At 41.3% G+C, this 18,822-nt stretch overlaps 1 protein-coding gene across 9 annotated transcripts in view; it reads left to right on the forward strand.

Annotated features, from left to right (window-relative positions):
* The window catches only part of TENM3 (teneurin transmembrane protein 3), a 1,659,985-nt gene that overhangs the window by 378,306 nt on the left and 1,262,857 nt on the right, over positions 1-18,822 (forward strand). The gene's annotated exons all lie outside the window — the stretch shown is intronic.

Raw genomic sequence — 18,822 nt, forward strand, 5'->3', positions numbered from 1 at the left:
TCCACATCCACTGCTGGAAGAGGAAACACAATTTCTAAGACGATCTGCACTTTCCAAAGAGTGTAGAAAGGGAAAGACAGCAGATATACATGTAAAACTTATGTAGGGAGATGTGTTCCATCTCTGTGTATCATCTGAGGCTGTTCACTTCACTGGCTATAGGAGAGGATTTACAACCACTTTAAGTATTTTCATATATTTTAAACATGAAGGCAACACATGCAAAAACACTCTATGTTCCTTTAAGTATGTTATAGTATAGTATGTTAAGTATGTTATATTTAAACAACCTGTATGTACATATTGGTTATCAACCCCATTTGGTATTGTAAGGGAAATACAGGAAGAAATGAGGCCAAGAAAAATGTGCACCAATCTGAGATTATTTTTACTGATTTAAAATTGAAATCCGATTGGTTGTCCTGGATTAGTTCAGATTGCACATAGCTGTTGCCCTTTACAAAGCTTAGATGTATTTGCTCCTCAATGTTTTTAATTACTTTGTATAATGGGAATGAGCTTCTTTATGTTAAACGAATTGTAAATGTTTAACTAAGCCTTATCTGCCCTTGATAATTGCATAACGCAGCTTTAGGCTAGTGCATAGCCTAGCAGAATAGATCGCCAGCAGCTCTTTTCCCTCTGCTGCTCTGTAGTACTGCTATTCCGGGTCATCTGAGCCGTCAAAGATTATGTCAGTGGATGTATGAAGCTGAACTCGTAACTCAGCACCAAGACTTTTACTGGCCAAAAACTGGACTTAGTGGGTGCTTGGACCTCCATCTGAAATGTATCACAAACAGATCCACACTGTTTTTGTCATGTCACAGGATTGTTCTCGCTTGTCTTTATCAACCTTGTTCACTTAACCTAATGCGTGTGTGCTTACGACATGCACTTGAACTGAGTTATTCACTTGAATGACTGATAGGGCTCTGTAAGTGCTACTGTGCTTTAGGGAGCAACAGGCTTAGCTGCTGCATTAAAATCTTTTCACTTTCCCATTGCAAAACTAGTTTGGATTCTGTCAAGAACTTTTGTCACAAAAATAATTTCCCTTGAAAAAAAAACAAAAAAACACTCCACTGTGTATTATAGTATTATAAAATACCGTAAATAATGTTTGTATAAAAATAAGCCTAGCTGTTTTCTCTAAAGAAAGGAAGGTCTAGCTTATTCATAGTTTATGCTATTTATATTGTAGTTTTCCCTGATAACACACAAAGCTGGCTAGGGCTAGCGTTGCCAATATGAACTCTGTTAGTGATCTGCCCCGTACACACGGTCAGATTTTCCCACGGAAAATGTGTGATAGGACCTTGTTGTCAGAAATTCCAACTGCGTGTGGGCTCCATCACACATTTTCCATCGGAATTTCCGACACACAAAGTTTGAGACCTTGATATAAAATTTTCCAACAACAAAATCCGTTGTCGGAAATTCCGATCGTGTGTACACTAATTCGACGCACAAAGTGCCATGCATGCTCAGAATAAATTAAGAGACGAAAGCTATTGGCTACTGCCCCGTTTATAGTCCCGACATACATGTTTTACGTGTTCAGAACGATCGGATTTTCCGATAACGTTGTGTGACCGTGTGTATGCAAGACAAGTTTGAGCCAACATCCATCGGAAAAAATCCATGGATTTTGTTGTTGGAATGTCCGATCAATGTCCGACCGTGTGTACAGGGCATTACAGTTAGAAGGATAGTCTAATGTAGTGACCCTTGGCCAGTGGCAAAGGAGACACATGGGGTTCTAAACTAGTTTGGACTTTGCTTGGGAAAGCCTCCCAGCAGATGCTCAATGCATATCTGTTTAAAAACTTGCTGCATCGTACATTTGCCATATGCTTAAAGCCTAAGCAGAAGCTTCCCCATTTCTATGTGTTCATCAGATGATTATTGTTAATATTTGTCTGAAATTTACCAAAGGATTTATATGAAAATATGCCAATTTAGGGTTGTGAGCCAATCACAGCTGGTCGCATATAAACACAGAGATGCCGGTAATCGGCGCTCCTCGCCTCACACTGACAGAGTGTGAGGAGAGAGCCGATCAGCGGTATTTCCTTACAGAGGGCATCTAGGGATGTAATCAGGGCACTGATCATCAATGCCCTGATTACAATTAAGTGCCACCAGTGCCAGAACTGTTTGACCACCACTGCCAGCAATCAGTGCCAACCAGTGCTCACAATTGCCACCAATATTTGCACACAAGTGCCAGCAATCAGTGGCCATTAGTGATCCCAGTCAGTGCTGGCTATCAGTGCTGCCCATCAAAGCCCATCACTGCTGCCCATCAATGCTCATCACTGCTGCTCATCAATGCCACCCATCAGTACCCATCAGTGCCCATCAGTGCTGCCCATCAGTGCCGCCTATCCGTGCTGCCTATCCGTGCCCACCAGTGCCGCCTATCTGTGCCCAGTGACCACCAGTGCCATGCATCAGTGCCGTCTATTAGTGCTCATCAGTGCCACATATCACTGCCCATAAGTGCGGCATATTCGTGCCTCCTCATCAGTGCCACCTAATCAGTGCCCATAAGTGCCGCCTCATCAGTGCCAATAAGTGCCATCTCATCGGTGCCCATCAGTGCAGCCTGTCAGTGCCCATCAGTACTGTCTCATCAGCGCCATTCAGTGAAGGAGAAAAATTACTTATTTACAAAATTTACTGACAGAAACTAAGAAAAACTTTTTTTTCTGAAAAAATAAAAAATGCAGGAGTGATTAAATACCACCAAAAGAAAGCTCTATTTGTGTGAAGAAAATTATAAAAAAACACTTCACATGGTTACAGTGTAGCATGACCGCGCAATTGTCATTCAAAGTATGACAGCTCTGAAAGCTGAAAAATGGCCTGGGCAGGAAGGAGGTGAAAGTGCCCTGTATTGAGGTGCTTAACCACTACCCGCCCGGCCTATAACAGAATGATGGCCGGGAAGTGGTTCTGTTATCCTGACTGGGCATCATATGACATCCAGCAGGATAACATGCTGGCGCATGCCAGTGGGGACACGCATGCCAGCGGGGGCACGCAGCGCGGCGATTGCTAGTGCGGCGCGTCAGTCTGAAGTGCTGCATCTCCGATCGTGATAAGAAGCCTCTGACAGAGGCTTCTTACCCCATGATCAGCTGTGACCAATCACAGCTGATCATCACGCGAACCAGGAAGTGCCGGTAAACGGCATTCCTCTGTTCGCGCTGACAGGGAGAGCCAATCAGCGGCTCTCGCTGCCGGGGGGGTCAGCACAGCCCCCATCAAATGTACCCATAAACTGCCAATCAGTGCCCAGTCAGTGACCCATCATAACCCTCTGCCAGTGCCCAATAAAGTGCCAATCAGTGCCCATCACAGTGCAAATCAGTGCCCACCATAGTGCCAATCAGTGTCCATCACAGTGCCAATCAGTGCCCAGCTTCCCATCAGTGCCATCTATTAGTGTCCATCAATGCCACCTGTCAGCGCCAATTAGTGCCGTCTATCAGTGCCAATCAATGCCGCCAGTCAGTGCCCATCAGTGCCGCCTGTCAGTGCCCATCAGTGCTGCCTGTCAGTGCCCATTAATGCCTCCTGTCCAGTGCCCATGAGTGCCACTGGTCAGTGCCCATCAGTACTGCATATCAGTGCCACCTATCGGTGCCCATCAGTGCTGCATATCAGTGCCGCACATCAGTGCCCATCAATTCTACATATCAGTGCCCATCAGTGCCACCTTATCAGTGCCAACTCATTTGTGCCCATCGATGCTGCCTCATCAGTGCCCATCAGTGCCGACTCATCAGTGCCCGTCATTGAAGGAGTAAACAAAATTTTATAACAGAAACAAAGAAAAATTTTTTTTTTTCAAAAATGTTGGTCTTTTTTTAGTTTGTTTAACAAAAAATAAAAACCGTAGAGGTGATCAAATACCATTAAAAGAAAGCTCTATTTGTGGGAAGAAAATGATAAAAATTCAGTTTGGGTACAGTGTTGTATGACTGCGCAATTGTCATTTAAAGTGCGATAGCACTGAAAGCTCAAAATTGTCCTGGGCAGGAAGGGGTGAAAGTGCCTGGTATCGAAGTGGTTAAACAATCATAAAGTGTATTTTTAAAAGCAGCTAGTATAAGTACCTGAATTTCACTTGGTATAAGCCTCTCAAATTTCCTTGTACAGTAGAGGTCAGATTGAGAGAGGGAGGGGGCAGGACTAGAAGCCAATCAGGTGTACTGCAGTTCTCATTTGCTCATGTGAAACATGCTGGCAAGAGGAGAGAGTAGAGTGGTGGAGGGATGAGGGCTCCCACTTTGAAATCTGATAAGGCTGTGCAAATCTAAGGACTGAAAGGACAGAATCATAAATCTTTTGGCAGGTAAAACAGCTCATGTGTTACAGAAGTAAGCAGGTGCTTGGCTAAGAATGGAGAGTAGGAGAAACACTGACTTCAGCTGCTCTTTGTAGCTGATGGCCTGTGCTGAACTGGCTAACAGCTATATCAGCAAGGGGAGGGTGCTGCTGACCAGGGATAGTTCCATAGACTCAGTCAGGTAGCTCTGCACCGTGGGAACTGTAGTCCATAGGACAAATTTTATTATAATCAAGAGCTTTTTAACTGCATTTCCCAGAGAGAGATTGCCAGGAACCGGTGAAAGAACTGCATTTCTTAGGCTATATAGGACACAGCTTCCTCTTGCTGTGAGTGAGACCTGAGAATGCACATTGCTGTTCAACGTGCACCATCACTGACTCATATCTGAGACCTGAGAGGGATCCAGTGGGCTGAGTTCAGTAGTGCCAACACGAGTCACCAGGGCGCAGAGCAGAAAATGGACTAATCATTAGGGATGAGCTTCGAGTTCGAGTCGAACTCATGTTCGACTCGAACATTGGCTGTTCGCAAGTTCACCGAACAGCGAACAATTTGGGGTGTTCGCGGCAAATTCGAATGCCGCGGAACACCCTTTAAAAGTCTATGGGAGAAATCAAAAGTGCTAATTTTAAAGGCTAATATGCAAGTTATTGTCATAAAAAGTGTTTGGGGACCTGGGTCCTGCCCCAGGGGACATGGATCAATGCAAAAAAAAGTTTTAAAAACGGCCGTTTTTTCAGGAGCAGTGATTTTAATAATGCTTAAAGTCAATCAATAAAAGTGTAATATCCCTTTAAATTTCGTACCTGGGGGGTGTCTATAGTGTGTCTGTAAAGGGGCGCATGTTTCCTGTGTTTAGAACAGTCTGACAGCAAAATGACATTTTGAAGGAAAAAACTCATTTAAAACTACCCGCGGCTATTGCATTGCCGACAATACACATAGAAGTTCATTGATAAAAACGGCATGGGAATTCCCCAAAGGGGAACCCCGAACCAAAATTTAAAAAAAAAAATGACGTGGGAGTCCCCCTAAATTCCATACCAGGCCCTTCAGGTCTGGTATGGATATTAAGGGGAACCCCGGCCAAAATTTAAAAAAAAAAAATGACGTGGGGTTCCCCCTAAATTCCATACCAGACCCTTCAGGTCTGGTATGGATTTTAAGGGGAACCCCGCGCCAAAAAAAAAAAAAAAAACGACGTGGGGTCCCCCCAAAAATCCATACCAGACCCTTATCCGAGCACGCAACCTGGCAGGCCGCAGGAAAAGAGGGGGGGACGAGAGTGCGGCCCCCCCTCCCTCCTGAACCGTACCAGGCCACATGCCCTCAACATTGGGAGGGTGCTTTGGGGTAGCCCCCCAAAACACCTTGTCCCCATGTTGATGAGGACAAGGGCCTCATCCCCACAACCCTGGCCGGTGGTTGTGGGGGTCTGCGGGCGGGGGGCTTATCGGAATCTGGAAGCCCCCTTTAACAAGGTGACCCCCAGATCCCGCCCCCCCCCCGTGTGAAATGGTAAGGGGGTACATAAGTACCCCTACCATTTCACCAAAAAAGTGTCAAAAATGTTAAAAATGACAAGAGACAGTTTTTGACAATTCCTTTATTTAAATGCTTCTTCTTTCTTCTATCTTCCTTCATCTTCTGGTTCTTCTGGTTCTTCTGGCTCTTCTGGTTCTTCCTCCGGCGTTCTCGTCCAGCATCTCCTCCGCGGCGTCTTCTATCTTCTTCTCCTCGGGCCGCTCCGCACCCATGGCATAGGGGGGAGGCTCCCGCTCTTCTCTTCTTCTTTTCTTCTCTTCTGTTCTTCTTCATTTTCTTCTCCGGGCCGCTCCGCAATCCATGCTGGCATGGAGGGAGGCTCCCGCTGTGTGACGGCGCTCCTCGTCTGACAGTTCTTAAATAACGGGGGGCGGGGCCACCCGGTGACCCCGCCCCCCTCTGACGCACGGTGACTTGACGGGACTTCCCTGTGGCATTCCCCGTGACGTCACAGGGAAGTCCCGTCAAGTCACCGTGCGTCAGAGGGGGGCGGGGTTCACCGGGTGGCCCCGCCCACCCGGTTATTTAAGAACTGTCAGACGAGGAGCGCCGTCACACAGCGGGAGTCTCCCTCCATGCCAGCATGGATTGCGGAGCGGCCCGGAGAAGAAAATGAAGAAGAACAGAAGAGAAGAAAAGAAGAAGAGAAGAGCGGGAGCCTCCCCCCTATGCCATGGGTGCGGAGCGGCCCGAGGAGAAGAAGATAGAAGATGCCGCGGAGGAGATGCTGGACGAGAACGCCGGAGGAAGAACCAGAAGAGCCAGAAGAACCAGAAGAACCAGAAGATGAAGGAAGATAGAAGAAAGAAGAAGCATTTAAATAAAGGAATTGTCAAAAACTGTCTCTTGTCATTTTTAACATTTTTGACACTTTTTTGGTGAAATGGTAGGGGTACTTATGTACCCCCTTACCATTTCACACAGGGGGGGGCCGGGATCTGGGGGTCACCTTGTTAAAGGGGGCTTCCAGATTCCGATAAGCCCCCCGCCCGCAGACCCCCACAACCACCGGCCAGGGTTGTGGGGATGAGGCCCTTGTCCTCATCAACATGGGGACAAGGTGTTTTGGGAGGCTACCCCAAAGCACCCTCCCAATGTTGAGGGCATGTGGCCTGGTACGGTTCAGGAGGGAGGGGGGGCCGCACTCTCGTCCCCCCCTCTTTTCCTGCGGCCTGCCAGGTTGCGTGCTCGGATAAGGGTCTGGTATGGATTTTTGGGGGGACCCTACGCCGTTTTTTTTTTTTTTTTTGGCGCGGGGTTCCCCTTAAAATCCATACCAGACCTGAAGGGTCTGGTATGGAATTTAGGGGGAACCCCACGTCATTTTTTTTTTTAAATTTTGGCCGGGGTTCCCCTTAATATCCATACCAGACCTGAAGGGCCTGGTATGGAATTTAGGAGGACTCCCACGTCATATTTTTTTTTTAATTTTGGTTCGGGGTTCCCCTTTGGGGAATTCCCATGCCGTTTTTATCAATGAACTTCTATGTGTATTGTCGGCAATGCAATAGCCGCGGGTAGTTTTAAATGAGTTTTTTCCTTCAAAATGTCATTTTGCTGTCAGACTGTTCTAAACACAGGAAACATGCGCCCCTTTACAGGCATACTATAGACACCCCCCAGGTACAAAATTTAAAGGGATATTACACTTTTATTGTTTGACTTTAAGCATTATTAAAATCACTGCTCCTGAAAAAACGGCCGTTTTTAAAACTTTTTTTTGCATTGATCCATGTCCCCTGGGGCAGGACCCAGGTCCCCAAACACTTTTTATGACAATAACTTGCATATAAGCCTTTAAAATTAGCACTTTTGATTATTCATGTTCGTGTCCCATAGACTTTAACGGTGTTCGCATGTTCGAACGAACTTTTTTCCTGTTCGCATGTTCTGGTGCGAACCGAACAGGGGGGTGTTCGGCTCATCCCTACTAATCATTGTGTGGGAACATCACTTATATTATATCAATATCACTGGGACTGGTGAGTTGCTGCTGTGGGGGTTTATTATCTGCTGCTAGAGAGACTGAGCCCTTTAGGAACCAACCATACAGCCATCTAGTAACCCTATTGCTGCCTGCAGGCTTGACTGGGACTATTCTTATGTGCACCAACGGTGCAACTGCACCGCAAAGCTAGCCGGCTGAAGCGTTAGGACTAAAGACTGTCCCTTTACAGTTACTACACAGAGACCTTCACCTGTCAGGGGCATTGCACGGTATCCTAGCTATTCTCCTAGAGTGCATTCTAGACTAGTTATAATATTATTATATATTATTCACATTGCAGTTAATTTTTATGTGCACTGTTTTTTTGCTGACGTTGCTGACTCATGAGTTAATCCCAGTTTAGTGGTACAGAAAGTTAGTCTAAGCTACCTTGACATAGTGTTTATACTGTCTAGCAGACTGTGTCTGACATTTCCTTCTTCTGTTTGTTCATTTATGCCCAAACCACCATTTTTTCTAACCCATACTAATACATTGAGTTCATTTATCTCTAAACATGCCTATTTCTTGGCGCTAATTCACAGCCCAGTTAAAGGTATCTATATTTGTGTTCTTATAATTGCTTGAAGTAACTTTCATTCAACCAGGTATGTCAGATGGGCTGGGGTTGTTCTTGCATTTGAGGTGCAAAACTAAGAACCCAAATTACAAAGTTACTCCTGCTGAGTGCTACACATGGATGTATTTAATATTTGTCTGGGCTGCAGCTTTAATAAAGTTAGCAATAGTAAGGTATTGCTAATTTTAAAGTAGTACTATGACCACCCAAAACATTACTGGTGCAGGACTTTATTACTATACAACATTAGTTTATCTGCACCTACAGTTTTCTCTTCTCCTACAAATACAGCACCTGTTGAGCCAGGCAATGATGTCCACCTAATTTATTTACCTGTGATGGTGTGACAGTGGTGCTGCACTGCTCCTGAATTCAGAGCAGAGTTGTCACTCTCATGTAGGCTGTGCCTGCTTTTACTACATTGGGATAAAAAAAAAGTTTCAGGAAGCATTACTATCATCATTGTCACTGATGATTCATAAGCCTCAAGCTTGTCAATTAGTACCTGATCCCACCAATGTTTTTTTGGTCTATTGCACTGCCTTTTTTGTTGAAACTGGGAGCTGCAATGCCTAGGAAGGGGAACATTTGAGACATAAATAAAGGAGGATTTGATGCAATCAGAAGAAGTAACAAATGTCTTTTGTTTACTGTACGAGGCTTGTGCATCATATAGTAACTAAATTTGCGACCTGTTTAGATTGTCATACAGGAGCCTTTAGTTTTACTTTAAAGGTAGCCTTTCCTGACAGACACATGTAGGCTACCATTGCTTTCCTCACCTTGCAAATGCCTGTTGCATTCCTTGGCTTGCCTGAGGATTGTCATGCTGACACTCTTGTTCCAATACTTTGATTCATAACTAGCATGAAGGTAAGAATGTCTATCACTGTTCCGCCAATACCATCTTTTTCTTCTGTTGTATACTTGGGGATGTGGGATTATGTTTTAAATGGAGGAGCACTGGGAAAGGGTCCAATGGACCTCATTACTAGCTCACTTCATAGAATAACATCTCTTTTGAGTCTGTGGGATCTGGGTCAATGCCCAGTTTATGTGGACTGATTCGCCTTCCTTGTTCCCTTATGAAGTGTTACATCTATTGAATTAGGTAATGATGGGACAATCCGAGAACTTTTTATATAGAACTTGTTTATATAGGTAAATTCTCAATTTTTCTACTTCTCCCCTTGGATTGCAGTAAATAATCATGGAGCTTGAAGCAGCAGCTTGGTTGTGAAGTGTTTTTGTAATTCCACCCTCAGCCAGTAACTTTTGGATTTGATGAGGTCTGAGTATTGTCAAACATGCCTTTGAGAATGCTTGTATGAGCTGTCTGGAATTGTAAAACTCACAATGTTAGACGGCAGCTAGAAAAATTGTTCTGACAAGTAGCATAGCGGAGACGCATGCTGGTGACTAAAGTTAATTAAATTTAGCAGCAGTTAATTTTTCAGACTTTTTTTGTTTAGATTAATAAACGTTCATTCAGCGTGTCGGTTTTAGTTAAATGCATCCCATATGCTGATTTTGATTAGATCTGTTTTAAGCACTAGACCATCATATAGTTTGCCTATGATTAGGGATTCAGTTGCAGGAAATTCCTTCTCAGAACACTGTGCTTTTTTCTGCAATATGTCATTTAGACTAACCAAACTGCTCCCTTCCAGGAGAAGTGGAGAGGCATCATGATTATATGCATTTCCACAATTGTACTTTCTCATCCATACTGCTGTTATTTTCTACCAATTTGAAGCTGAAATTGCATCGTTGTCCCAATCAAACACAACAGAATAACCCCCTATGCAGCAAATCCCAAGTACCATTACAATATGTGCAACCTCCATATTCTTATAGCTGCCATGCAGTTATATGTTATCCTCATACATTCAACCAATGAAATAAATAAAAAAATGAACAATTACTGTGCTGACATATATACATAAATCAAACAGAACAAAAAACAAAAACAAGTCAAACATGAAACAAATGCCATAAAATGTGCTGAATATTTTCAAAACTCATAAAAGTCTCTATATAGTATTTAATTCTGTGATGTGAACTTCAGCCAACTTAATTGTGCCATCATCCACCTTCACTCTTGAGCAAATCACCAGGTGTGCTCTCACCTTATCAATATGACCTAAAAGTATTATTAGGTCATATATGGAAATTTCCCTCTTAAATGGGGTCCCCAGATTATTTGCAAATGCCTTTCTCTTTCCTCCTCCTCCAATCCTCCAGGCCAATCATGCAAAGCCAAGAAGAATACTCCAATACTGTTTCAAATACTTAATTAAAATAAAACACTCATATTATTCACTGCACTTCACATTTGTGAACAAACAACAAATAATGTTATTCAGGTGCATTCATGGTTCATAGCAATTAATATAGAAAAAAAGCCGATCACTGGCTCAGATGTGAGGGGCATCGGTCCCGAAGTGGAAGAGGCACATCTGCCTCATCAGTGCCACCTAATAGTGCCACCTAACACTGCCCACAGTGCCACCTAACAGTGGCCACAGTGCCACCTATCAGTGCCCACAAGTGCCACCTATCAATGCCCACAAGTGCTACCTATCAATGCCCACAAGTGCCAGCTATCAATGCCCATCAGTAGTGCCAATCAGTGCCACCTAGCAGTGCTGCCTATCAGTGTAACTGATCAGTGCCCATCACTGCCACCTATCAGTGCCCATCACTGCCGCCTCATCAGCGTACATCAATGAAGGAGAAAAATTACCTGTTTTAAATTTTTTTATACAAAATATAAAAAAATGTATTATTATTTTTTTTTTTTAATTCAGTTTTTTACATTTTTTTAACAAAAAGTAAAAACTGCAGAGGTGATCAAATACCACCAAAAGAAAGCTCTATTTGTGGTGAAAAAATGATAAAAATTTCATATGGGTACAGTGTTGTATGACCGCACAATTGTCATTCAAAGTGCGTCAGAGCTGAAAGCTGAAAATTGGTCTGGATAGTAGGGGGGTATAAGTGCCCTGTAAGCAAGTGGTTAAAGTGGTTATAAACCCCCACATATACACAGTGAAGTGACTGGCCTCAAGTGATACACAGCGATGAAACAAATCATCCTAAATAAGTTGCACCTGTTTATCTGCAGCCCTCTTTCCCCTACATTCATTCAAAGTGCAGAATTTACACAGGATCTCTCAGCTCTGAAAAGCAGGAGGCGGAGAGCTGAATTTACATCAGTGAGGAGAGCTTTGAGAGCTGATTGGAGGGACCCCCCCTCCCTTCACGCAGCACACAGAAACAGAGTTGAGGCTGTCAATCAGCTGAAGGTCCCTCCCCGTCCCCATTTTTCTCTTGGTGTCTGGAAAACTTGTCAGAAGTGACTCATGCTTATAGCAGAGGAACGAAACAGTGGACAGAAATGACACTTATTGCTGTGGATTGAGACAAGCACACACTATAGAGGGATATTCTTTGTTCATATTTCCTGTCTGAGACTTACTACCGCTTTAAGCAATATTGTAACAAAGTCTTTTTTTATAATATCATAATCTTATTTGTGATTAGATTTCACCCCGATTGTTTGTCAAGTAATGTTTAGTAGGACTGAAGTAAGTTATGCTCCTTTCCCCCCATTTCCCTAGCACTACTTTTAAGTTATTAAGTTTTAATACCAGACACTTTTACCCCTTTCCTGCCCAGGCCAATTTTCAGCTTTCAGCGCTGTCACGCTTTAAATGACAATTGCGCGGTCATACAATAGTGTACCCATCTGACATTTTTATAATTTTTTCACACAAATAGAGCTTTATTGTGTTTGTATTTTATCACCACTGGTTTTATTATTTTTTGCTTAATAAACAAAATAGACTAAAAATTTTGAAAAAAAAACAAGTTTTTCTTTGTTTCTTTGATAACATTTTGAAAACGAATAATCTTTCCTCATAAATTTAGGCCAAAATGTATACTGCTACATTACTTTGGTGTAAATAATCCAAATTAGTGTATATTATTTAGTCTGTAAGAAAGTTATAGAGATCCACAAACTATGGTATATACTGTATATCTGAAAATCGATCAGGCCTGTTTTAGTGATGTCCTATCTTATTTCTTGAGGCCCGAAAATGCCAGTACAGTACAAATGCAGTACAGTACAAATATCCCCCAGATGATCCATTTTTGGAAAGGTGACAGTCCAAGGTATTTAGTAAGAGGCATGGTGATTTGTCTGAAGTTGTATTTTTTTGTCACTATTTTTTGGAAAATGAAGAAATAAAAATATTTTTTTTTCACAATTTGTAAACATTTTTTTACATATAGTGCAGTACAGCATCATCATATAACTTTGATGATCAATTACATCAGTGATTTATTTATTTTTTTACAATTATTTTATATATTTTTTTTTACATACAGTGACCAGAGCAATACTATACTATATTAATAATATTATACTATATACTACTACTATATACTATAGTAACACTGTACTACTCTTGGGAGGTGATCAGGATTTTTTTTTTGTTTTTGTTTTACACACTATGATTGCTAATAACTGGGGATTTTACAGCTATCAGCAACTATTTTTTTCTGAATGAAAACTACAATCAGTGTTTACTATTGTGATTAGCTGCGATTGGCCACAGCTAATCACATGGTACAGATGGACTGTGATTGGCCCTGTTTGTGCTATGTGATCAATGTGACCAATTACAGAGCTCATCACAATAGTACACAATGAATGAAACAAAGCCATTTAGTGTATACAATTGTCATATGATCTGTTGTGATTGGACCACAGCAATCACATGGTCCGGCAGCGGTACAGTGGTCTGTCATCCACCGTATTTGGTGGTTTGCAGGTAACACATCGTGCCAGGCGTCCTCCCAGGAAAATAGGGCTCCAACCTGGCTGTCATACTTTAATAGGCCCGACAGGAAGGGGTTAAAGTACATCTGTTATGAGATAAATACTATATGAGGGCTGCTATTGCTGGTCTCCTTTTTAAAAATGCTAGTTGGCAGTTTCTCGCTTAAAAACATTTGACTCACATATTTGGAACAGGCATGCTGTACATGGGTATCAGGAAAGGGAATTCCTTGGTTCTACACTTCCAGATGTACCAATTACCTTTTCTGCATTGGTCAACTTTTTTAAAGAGGAAGTAAACACTGATAGCTTTTACTTCCTCTTTATTCCCCTGCAAAGTAAAAGCATAATGGGCTAGTATGCATCACATACTAGCCCATTATGTTGCACTTACCTGAAAATGAAGCCTGCAATGTCCGCGATGTCCCTGCTGGTGTCCGCGTCCATCTTCACCCCTCTTCCTTCCGGAGCCGTGGGCTCTCTGACTGGCCGGAGTCGTGTGACGTCGCTCACGCATGCGTTGGACTCAACGGTCACGGCACGGCCCTATAGAAAAGGTACAAGCGTTGATGACGTTGGTGCAAGCGTATATGGTAAATATCTCCTAAACCGTGCAAGTTTAGGAGATATTTCCAGTATCTACAGGTAAGCCTTATTATAGGCTTACCTGTAGGTAAAAGTAGTGTGTAAGGGTTTACAACCACTTTAAGAGAACACAGAACCCCTTAGGTTTATATATTTTAATATTTGGAAAACAGTTTGTTTTAACAAGATTACAAGTATTTTCTCAGATGCAGAAGGCACAGACAGGTACTACACAAAAACAAATATCAGAATGGCTAACATCATTTAGGAGAAAAAAACTGTTTTTCTAGGACTGTGCTATGTGTGTTTGTCACATTTGCAGTAAGGCAGGTTTATGCTATCTTTTCAATGAGCCCATGGAAACAAATAAGATAGCATATAGCCTGCAGCTTGTTTATGTCAGAGATCACAAGTGCACAAGGTGTAGTTTAAGAAGTTTAATAGCCTGAAATATACAGAGCTGTCATGCAGGTGGTAACAATGTACCCTTTCATTGCCCGCAGTCACTGTATAAAATCATCTGGAATGGTGAAGTTAGTATCTACTTATGTACTGCTACTCTGTATAAATCCTTGTTACATGTTTGGGATAAGTGTTGTTATAATATATTATTTTGATACACCATGAGAAATATGAATACTTAGCAGGGACAATTGGCTATATTACCCATACACATATATATTTTTTTTATTAAATATATAGGGACTAATGCGCAAAAACCACAATGTAAACGAACAATCTGAAACTATCAGTGAGGTACCCGGTAAAGAGCTGCCAACATAGATGGGTCCACTCAGTTCCCCCAGGGAGACAATAAAAATTATAAAATATGTGGCGCTACTCTATCAATCAGTACCAATCAGACAAAAAAATCCTAACCGTAATCATCTAAGACAAAGAATGAAATAGACAAAGTTGACTCCAAAACATTGATTCATACCAAGAAAAAATTATAGTGAACTTAGGACTAATACCACCACACAGGGGTCCATCAAAGAAGACATCAGTTCCAAAATATGAAAAAAAGTGGGTGAATAGCAACCATTAAAGTGCCAAGTAAAAGTAAATAAATACTGTATAAGCCACCCCGCCTAAAAAGGGGAAGTGACAATATTCAATGAAACTGTAAATTAAAAGTAATGACTTCCCAAACTAGCTGAAAAACAACAAAAAAAAAATCCCTGGTGCTAGGCAAAATGCCAAACAGCTCTTAAAAGTGTGTCACGTAAAATAGCAGCTGAAAATCCAATAATCCCTAGTGCTAATAACAAATGAATCTTGAAAGTGAATCACATAAAAAATGTACAGTAGACTATCATAATGTGCAAAAAATATGATGCGTGTAGAGATTCCGTATCGATATAAATCCACAGTATCAGAATCAAAATATAATCAGTGATAATAGTGCAGTCATGACATTATAAACGCTCTAATGCGCTAACAGTGAATAACTAATAAATATATTAATAGATATAAGGGCAGACAATCCCACAGCAGAGATGCCATCCCAAAAAGTGACAATAGTGCAATTCAGTCCATAAATAAAAATGTGCAACTGTGATGAGTGATGTCCGCAAGGAACGATCTTTGAATAAAGTGCAAAATGTGCAGTGACTGGTGCTCTTTTTCTATACACGTTCTGGTGCACACACCAAGTGGTTCCCCCAGCCTCTCACCTCCAGCAGCGGCCCCCAGTGGGTCCCAGTGGATCTGTCTCTCTGAATCTCCTCCCGCCGCTCCCAGTAATCCCAGCAGTTTGTTTAGGAACAAAGGAGAGGTCTCATGGTGTAGTAATTACGAACAAGTTTTATTAACAAACGTAGTAACTTACATATAAAATCACAGCGATCAATGGATGTAGTGAGCTTCCGGGTTCGGCCGTCCCCGAGAAGCGTCGGCACCTGACTCCTCCTACCCTGACGCGTTGCGTCACACCACGTGACTTTATCAAAGGGATGAGGAGTCCGATGCCAGCCATTCAATTTATATACGCACCGTTGGTATAGCAACGGCTAAACAACAATTAAAACCAAGCTTTCGTGTATGATACCGTGCAGTAGGAAAGGTATAAATAGTGTGTGCAGTCATACTAATGAATACATGATCAGTAAACATCATCTCCTTTCTGTAAACGAAGATAAAAATTGCATATATAAAACCATAGTTATTAAAACCAATTAGCTTTGCGGGTTCCTGTGATAAACATTATTAATTCCTATAGCCACAGCGCCATCATCACCATCTTGTGGTGACTAAGAATATCGACCACAATAATAATATAGGAACCAAAGAATTAAAATAAAAGAAATAAAAAATATATATATATTCCATTCAGAACACTGGTCAATTTGTCGATCCAGACAAAACAAATGACCAGCTCACGTAATCAAATCCAGGTACACAAGAAATATTTAGAAACTTCTGGAAAAATAGTTAAAAATTAAAAATATCTTCATATAAACTAAGATGGAATATACATAATAATTAAAATATCCGAAATATATATATGATAAAACCTAACAATACAGTGAACTAGATCGGAATAAGAACATAGATCTAATAAGTAGGTAGAAAAATAGGAAATGGAGCAAACGAGCATACCAGATGCGATACCCAAAAAAGAACACGTACTATATCATGATGTAAATAAAGATTTAAAACCACTAAAAATTGGAGATAAAACAATTTAAATCGAATTCCACGTTGTGTCCTAGAGGCGATAAAGTCTGTAATTCATGAATCCATCTGGATTCTGCCTGACTAATTCTGATAATTTTATTATCGCCCCTCCAATGGGGTTTATACTTTTCAATCCCACATATTCTCAATGATGAAGGGTCACTATTATGATATTCTAAATAGTGTCGAGATAGACTGTGCTTGTCAAATCTTTTTTTAATATTTTGTACATGTTCTTTCAGTCTGATCCACAATGCCCTCTTCGTTCTGCCGACATATTGGATACGACAGGGGCACTCTAGAAGATAAACAACTCCTTCACTTCTACATGAGATAAAGTCCTCTATCTCGTAATTTTGTGTTGTAACAGTGGACGTGAAGCTTGATTTTTTCTTTTTATCTTCTCTTGTGTGTCTGCAAGCATAGCAGTTTTTACATGGGTAAAACCCCTTCCCCTCAAAAAAGGAGAATTTTTTCTTTTTTGGTGGGTCTAGAACATTTTTTGCTAAGCGAACCCGCAATGTCGGGGCTCTCCTATATATAAATTTTGGTGTATTCGATAAAATGGGGCCCAGATGTCGATCTGTCTTGACAATGTCCCAATATTTTTTGACAATTTTTTCGATTTGTTTATATTGGATGTTATAGTCCATAATGATGGGTACATTGTCTTGCTGAGTTAGATTTTTTTCCCCATCCTGTATTAATTTTTTCTCTCCATTCGTGTAACATCATTAATTTTTTCTTCGATGAATTTGGCATCGTATCCTTTCTGGATAAATCTTTCTCCAACCATTTTAGCCTGTTCCATAAAAATTTCTTTTTTAGTACAATTTCGCCTTAGTCTTACCAACTGACCCTTAGGTATATTATCCAACCATAATGAGTGGTGACAGCTGTCCAGGGGTAAATAACTGTTCCTGTCCACTGCCTTGAAATACGTTTGGGTACATAATTTTGTTCCTTCTTTCTTAATTTCGAGATCTAGAAAATTAATTTTCTCGTTACTGATCTCCCAGGTCAGTTTTATGTTTTTGTTGTTATTATTCAAATAAAAACAGAAATCACTAAGGCTTTCTCTATTTCCCCTCCAAATAATAAAAATATCATCAATGAAACGTTTATATATTAGCAGCTGATGTGGTCGATTGCTGTATAGTACTTCTTCCTCCCACTCTGACATATACAAGTTAGCCACGCTAGGTGCGTATTTAGCGCCCATTGCAATTCCACGTATTTGTTTGTAATAATTATTATTATGCCAGAAGTAGCTGGAATCCAGACTATATTTTAGGCAATCTAATAGGAATCTTCTTTGTTTACATTTCAAACCACTAAATTTTCTCAAGGCCCACTTGGTTGCCTGTATGGCTTCATCGTGATTGATGATTGTATACAGGGACGAAACGTCGGATGTTGCCAGATATATAGGGCCGTCACTCAAGGTCACATCATTGAGGAGTTGTATAAGGTGCTTAGTGTCTCTCAAGTATGATTTTGTCATCTTCACTACTGGTTGTAAAAACCAGTCAATGTATTCGCCTATTCTTGCACATACTGAGTTGATCCCATTCACTATAGGTCGTCCTGGGGGTTTGTTCTTATTCTTGTGAATCTTTGGTAACGTATAGATTACAGGTATCTTGCAAGTTTTTTTGTGACCTTGAGTGACGGCCCTATATATCTGGCAACATCCGACGTTTCGTCCCTGTATACAATCATCAATCACGATGAAGCCATACAGGCCACCAAGTGGGCCTTGAGAAAATTTAGTGGTTTGAAATGTAAACAAAGAAGATTCCTATTAGATTGCCTAAAATATAGTCTGGATTCCAGCTACTTCTGGCACAATAATAATTATTACAAGCAAATACATGGAATTGCAATGGGCGCTAAATACGCACCTAGCGTGGCTAACTTGTATATGTCAGAGTGGGAGGAAGAAGTACTATACAGCAATCGACCACATCAGCTGCTAGTATATAAACGTTTCATTGATGATATTTTTATTATTTGGAGGGGAAATAGAGAAAGCCTTAGTGATTTCTGTTTTTATTTGAATAATAACAACAAAAACATAAAACTGACCTGGGAGATCAGTAACGAGAAAATTAATTTTCTAGATCTCGAAATTAAGAAAGAAGGAACAAAATTATGTACCCAAACGTATTTCAAGGCAGTGGACAGGAACAGTTATTTACCCCTGGACAGCTGTCACCACTCATTATGGTTGG

This window comes from Aquarana catesbeiana, linkage group LG01, assembly GCF_042186555.1.
Source record: "Aquarana catesbeiana isolate 2022-GZ linkage group LG01, ASM4218655v1, whole genome shotgun sequence".
Classification (NCBI taxonomy): Eukaryota; Metazoa; Chordata; class Amphibia; order Anura; family Ranidae; genus Aquarana; species Aquarana catesbeiana.